This window comes from Dunckerocampus dactyliophorus, chromosome 16 (genome assembly GCF_027744805.1).
Source record: "Dunckerocampus dactyliophorus isolate RoL2022-P2 chromosome 16, RoL_Ddac_1.1, whole genome shotgun sequence".
Classification (NCBI taxonomy): Eukaryota; Metazoa; Chordata; class Actinopteri; order Syngnathiformes; family Syngnathidae; genus Dunckerocampus; species Dunckerocampus dactyliophorus.
This window is the reverse complement of record NC_072834.1, coordinates 22,700,388-22,707,462: the sequence shown is the minus strand read 5'-3', so window position 1 is coordinate 22,707,462 and position 7,075 is coordinate 22,700,388.

Below are 7,075 nucleotides of genomic sequence, written 5' to 3'. Positions count from 1 at the left end.
AGAAGACATAATATGACAAAATAAGACATACAAGACAGAAATAAGACTCATGCTCTTGTGTGTTGCTTCAAATGTGTTCCGTTGTTGGACAGGAAGTGACGCCAGGGGTTCAGAGTTGAGTTTTAGCTTGCCGTGGGTTACGGCCACAATGTTAGTTTGTGTTTGGTATTATTGCGCCTGTCGTGAGAGCCTTCAAACCTGCAATAAGCCTTTTGCTCTGGCGATCAGGTCTGGTGCTTGTGTGTCTCACCCAACATTGCAGTAACATTACTGACACCTAGTGACCACTGTAGAATACTACATATTATCCTGACATCTTTGAATGAGTCTTCTGAATGCCTTATATTTGTTTTTTAGTTTGGTTTTGGCAAAAATACATCCAAATTGCTTAAATAAGCATAGTTTTTGACTAGTAAGAAGCCGTATTCAACCCCAAAACAGGGAAGATTTATTCATTAATATATTTTTCAAGAGCCGTGACAGAGTGACGCTGCAAACAATGCTAACCGTGGTTCCACTGTGTTTTTACGGAGGCATAGAACACAAACCACCATCCAGAGTCACTAGGATAAACTGCTTTTGGACCACTTTCTTTTCTTTTTTTCCCCTCCACTGGAGCAGCCATCAATTCCTGACCCATGTTAATGCACCCTTTCAATATTTAATGTTGTTATATAGAGTGCTGACAATTGAAGACGGAAATGGAATGCACATTTGGCGGGGTTGCCTCAGTGGCTCTGCATCCATCTGCTGAACAGAGGTATGCACTCGTGGAGAAAGAGCCTACCTGTGCAAAGAAGGACGGACGGACGGGCAAATTCCAGCAACAGCGAAGCCACCGAGACGCCGCTGGGCTGTTTTATATCTTGCATCCACGTCAGATGCTTTTGTTTTGGCCGCACACATGATGTGATTGAATTTGATGTCATCAAGAGGACTTTATGTACATCCTGCCATGTAAGAAATTATTTATACAGCCTCGGTCCACTCAAGGTGAACTCACTTAGCGGCGTAATCAACTGCCCAAGTGCCCAGCAGAGGCCACTGTGAGTAAATTAAAAGAAATCAATTAGATGAGTCAAACCCCAACATTAAATCTGCCTTGTGTCTCAAGGAGGGCAAAGCGAGGAGGAGCTTTGCACGCAAACAGACGAGCGCGAGCACACCAACACACAAAAAGGAGCTTTTGACATTACAGTGAATTATTATAATTCATTAAGTGCTCAATATCCTCTGCCCTTTCTTTTAGGTATTTTAGGCCGAATGGTACTCTCTTAAAGACAAATAAACGACACTTCTCAGACAGTCGTTCAAGTGGATAGCAGACAAAAGTAGTGATGTATCACATCTAGAAGTGTCTGTAAAATGATGAAAGATGTTGAACTCAGTTTAAATCCAGATAAAAGAGACCACGCTATTTGGTGTCTTTAACACTGCTGCCAACCTTTCAGGAAGAAAAGTAGCTATTGGCTGTTTTAGAAGTCACCAGATGACGTCATTATCTAAATTTACATATCATTTGCATACAATGGAAAATGATGTAGGGAAAAAAAGCATAATCTCGTAGGAAAGACAAAAAAAGTGAGTAAAAACACCTTAATGACGTTTAGAACTCTAAATAAACATGATTCTAGGTCCATTTCATCAAAATAAAATAACTCATAATTTTTATATTTAATATTTTTAAGTCCTTCCATCACACGTTGGCAACTGAGAACTTTTTTTTTAAATTAGCACAATTGAACAGCGAAGAACAGATTACAGTTATGTTTATTCTAAGGCTCACGTTAACATGACAGCGGTGGTTCGTGGGTAGCGCACTCTTCTGGTAAACATATGTAATAGCAACTCATTTGCACTTTTGATGCGTAGAGCGTCACATCATGGCTTGTGACAGCCTTTGGGCGGGGCGGACGTGTCAACAGCACCCGGCGCTGCTCAGTGAGAACACAACATGCAGAACAATACGCTTTCACTTGATTTGTCGCTAGTCGCTTTTGAGAAAATATGTCGTCAATGGCGGGGGTGGGGGGTGGAATGAAAGAACTACCAAAAATCGCCAAGTTGCCAACTCTGGTCTTTAATAGTAGAATCAAGTTATTACGAGCAATGAGGGGATGCGTTCAAAGACACCACGTCAGTTAAGATGAATTTACGTTTTGAGTGTTTTTTCTGGGACACGTACACGCATAATAAAGACGTTGCGATAACCGGAGCTCGGAGTGTTCTTGAATGCAGCTCACGAAAATGAGGAAGTGTTGTTCCCAAGGCCAACAAAGACTGGTTCTGAGTCAGAAATACAGTCATCCCTTGCAATATCGCGGTTAAAATAATACAAAAAAATCGCAGTTTCGTGGTTTAACACGGTCCATCATTATAGTAAAGGCAAATTGTACTTATTATTGGCCTAAATTAAGCATTTTCAGGAATGAAGTAAAATACAAAGGACAAGGCAGAAGAAGCATTCTAATTGTGAACCGACATTGTCCGCTAGGTGTCGGTGTTCGGTGAGACAGCTAGGCACGAGACGCGTACTAAGGTAAGGTTCCCTAAGGAACACATTTAGTGTGACACTGCTCGAGCAAGAGTCTTACATGGCCTATTTACTCTTCTTCTGTCTGCTATATTGGGTAGTACGAGTGCAAAGCTGCAAGGAAGTACGCTGTCCAGAATAAAACAAGGAACTACTAAGGTGTGAGTTTGTTATTAATGCCTTATTTTCTCTGATTATATGTACTATATTGGGTAATACAAATGTTGAGGTGACTATAGGAGTGTTATTTCATTTCTTGAGGGCTCCAGTAATGTTAAAAAGCGTATTTACAAGATCGTAAAAAAGGTCTTCTATAGCATAACAATGAAAATATTCAATTTATTCATATTAAAAGAGGCTCAGACTTTGTGTGACTCAGTTTGCTACTCTGCTGACATTAGAGAGAGGCGTGGCCTGACATGATGCGCATGCGTTAGTCAGGCTCATGACATATCGACAACTTCGACGGGTCCACGTATTAACATCTGTTTAACTGCTTGAAATCAATATTTACCCTCTGACCTTCAATTAGTCCTGCTAATATGTGCAGGTTCTCATATTAAGAAAAGTGTGCAAAGCTCAAGAAGAAGAGTAATTGCAGCCATTGATCACCTGTTTGACATCTTCGATCTAATGACGTCGTGGTTCCCATATGCATGTGATCACATTGCATGCTGCCATATCGCACTTTCGCAAAGGAAATTTGAACTCATTTATCACCAACGTGTCAGAATTGCCATCGCTAGATTTGTTGAAGTCATCTGAAATGTAGACAATGCCTCCGTCCCCGTTCTTGCAACAGTGCCGCTGAAACCCTTTTCTTGGCCATATATATTATTTATATTAAAACATCTATGTCTTAAAAAGGAAACCGTATCGTTCAAAAAAGGGGTCCAGAATGGGGTAAGCATGTCAAGTTTGTCTGCAATGATTATTTTAAAGGTTGCTATATGTGCCTTTTTTACGAAATAGTAAAGTAGCACTAGGCCAGTGTACAATACAGGTTACGTTAAGGTAGAGTTATCATATATTGCTTATACACTAGGCCCCCAACTTACGAACATCCGGCATGCCAACTTTCGGAGATACGAACACAAGCCGACTGGTCTATTTTTTCATGTATTTTGCCTTTCAGTACTGTAACGCCATATCTATACTGCTACATCTTGACCAGTAGAGGGCACTGTGACACTGCTAATGGGACCAACAGGTACAGGAAGTCGCTGGGGAGAGAAAGCTACTGTAAATGGAAAGCTAAATTGTAGCTGTATGATACAACCTGGACAGAGCGTGTGATTCAAGTTGATGAAGAGTTAATAGGCCTGCTTAATTCTACACCACCCACAGAACACTACCTCTTTTAGAAGAGTCTAACCACGACAACGATTTGTCCTTTTTTTCAATATCTCCTCCTCCTCCACCAACGACGTATGCTCGACCACTCCTCTTCAAAGGTAAATAACATTTATCATTACGTATTATATCATTTTTATTATTGTTTTTTTCATTAATTATCCCGGTTTAATATTACTACTGCATCCAAACTCATATTTACATACATACACATATATGAATACACTAAGTCCCCAACTTACAAGCACAATTGGTTCCAGACGACCGTTCTTATGTTGAAATGTTCTTAAGTAGGGGAAAAGGTAATATTACCAATGATATAGGTACTACATGTACGTGTATACATATACAGTATATACTTTGTATGTGTGGACATACTTTCCTTATTTTTAGTTCACTGCGCTTCACTTTTTCCAAATTTTATGTGACGGCCTTATTAAAAAATTGCATTAATTAAATTTTCTACTCAAAATTCACAAAGCATAACGCCACATAATGACAACACAATTTTTTTTAATGTTTTCAAATTTATTAAAAATAAGGAAAAAAATCATAAATATTCAAAGCCATTCTTCAATACCTTGTTGAAGCATGGGTTGTGAATACTTATGAATTTGTCTTATTGTTTAGTTTTAATACATTTTTAGACATAAAAAAAAATTCTGTTGTCTTTATGGGGGTGTTGTGAGTAGAATTTTGAGGAAATACTTTCCTTATTTTTTATTCACAGCGCTTCACTTTTTCCACATTTTATGTGACAGCCTTGCTCCAAAATTACATAAATTCATTTTTCTACTCAAAATTCACAAAACACAACGCCACATAATGACAACATGAAAAAGTTTTTTTTAATCTTTTCAAACTTATTAAAAATAAGGAAAATAAATCATAAATATTCAAAGCCTTTCTTCAATACCTTGTTGAAACACGTGCTGTGAATACTTATTCATTTGTCAAATTGTTGATTTTTAAAATAAATTTGTAAATATAAAACATTTTGTTGTCATTATGGGGTGTTGTGAGTACAATTTTACGGAAATACTTTCCTTATTTTTTATTGACAGCGCTTCACTTTTTCCACATTTCTCCTAATTGTTTTCCACATTGAATAGTCATTTTTCTACTCAAAATTCTACACACAGCAGCAACACATTATGACAGCATTAATCATACTTTTTTTTAATGTTTGCAAATTTTTCAAAAATATGTAAAAAAAATAAATAAATATTCACAGCCGTTAATTGATGCGCTGCAACAATATTATTGTATTGTATTAATAGTAATACAACAATATTACTGTATTGAGCTGGATTTTATTTTATTTTATTTTTTAACTTTTTGTTTGCGTGCCTTCTTTTGTTTCAGTGTAGCGTCGCTGTAACCCAAATTGGGAGCGTCCCCTCAAGCTGGGGATGTTCTGTGTGCACTGCTATGTACACGCCACTTGTAAGCACATGCACACACAAGACCACAGGTCGTGCTTGTTTGACAGTGAAGCATTAGCGTGGGGGGGTGTCTTGCCTCAACAATCATTAGTGATGCCCAGAACAGACGACTTTATAAAACCATCAATTCACAATCACCTACACAAACTATGACATGAGACATCTCATTTGTTTCTTTCCTTTCAAGATGATACTCGACATGTGGGACACACACTAATCCTGTTTGAGGTGGCGAGGGGGGGGGGCGGGTGTAATGTGTCACAGCATGACTAAGGACGTGTCGGCAGTCTATCACATAGATAACACGCGTGTAGTCGCCCACGTTCGCACCTCAGAGCCAATTCGGGGTCTCCGGCGGACCACCGTGCGCGGAAGAGGCCAAGACGGGCGGAGGCGTCATGCAACGATGCACAGACACCAAGACATTTATTGAAAATGATATTGAAATCGCTCGCGGAGATGTGATGTCAATTTTGCAAAGAGGGGCTGACTATTTTGTCTGAAGCTCCCAAAGAACCTCCACAATCAATCTGTAAAATCAATGAGCTGGTTCCACCTGCAATTCATTGTCTCGCATGAGCAACATAATGCTTTCCACGTCTCCCTCCCACATTACTCTCCTGTGCGCTAAGTGCACTCCCATTTAGAGGCTGTTCTCTTCTCTTCACCTTCAGCACGGAAATACTCCACTTCAAGCACATCCTAGTGTATCGGGGGGGGGGGGATGTGTAAGCATTTCTGCCGTTCTGTCTGCCCTCCAACAGAGGACGCAAAGTTTGAGGTGCGTTTTGACTACGCTGTCCTTCAAACAAATCAAATTCATTATGCTGCTTGGTAGGTACGCTAACCGCTCCGCCACCCCCCCCTCCCAGAAAGCAGCAATGCTACATAGATAATTTTTAACATGGTTTTATTTGACAACAATTCCATTAAATGTCGGCCTTGATCTAAAAATGGGGCGGACATGAGGTCACTTTGCATCTTTATTCAGAAAGTAGGTTATAAACAGGCAGGGATTTGGAGTTGAAGTGAAATTATTTGTCCAAAATATTCGTGGTTGAATACACTAAGTCCCCAACTTACGAACACAATTGGTTCCAGACGACCGTCCTTAAGTGGAATTGTTCTTAAGTAGGGGAAAAGGTAATATTACCAATGATATAGGTACTACATGTACGTGTATACATATACAGTATATGTGTATGTATGTAAATATGAGTTTGGATGCAGTAGTAATATTAAACCAGGATAATTAATGAAAAAAACAATAATAAAAGTGATATAATAATACGTAATGATAAATGTTATTTACCTTTGAAGAGGAGTGGTCGAGCATACGTCGTTGTGGAGGAGGAGGAGGAGGAGATATTGAAAAAAGGACAAATGGTCGTCGTGGTTAGACTCTTCTAAAAGAGGTAGTGTTCTGTGGGTGGTGTAGAATTAAGCAGGCCTATTAACTCTTCATAAACCTTAATCACAAGCTGTGCACGGTTGTATCATAAAACTCTTAGCCTTCCTCTCTCCTCTTCCTCATCTTCCTGTATCTGTTGGTCCCATTAGCAGTGTCACAGTGCCCTCTGCTGGTCAAGCATGTACCAGTTTAAATATGGACTTAAAAGGCAAAAGACATGAAAAAATAGACCAGTCGGCTTGTGTTCGTATCTCCGAATGTTCACACGTCGGATGTTCGTTAGTAGGGTACTTAGTGTACAGCCTATTAATTGTAAAAAAATTTGCATATTCA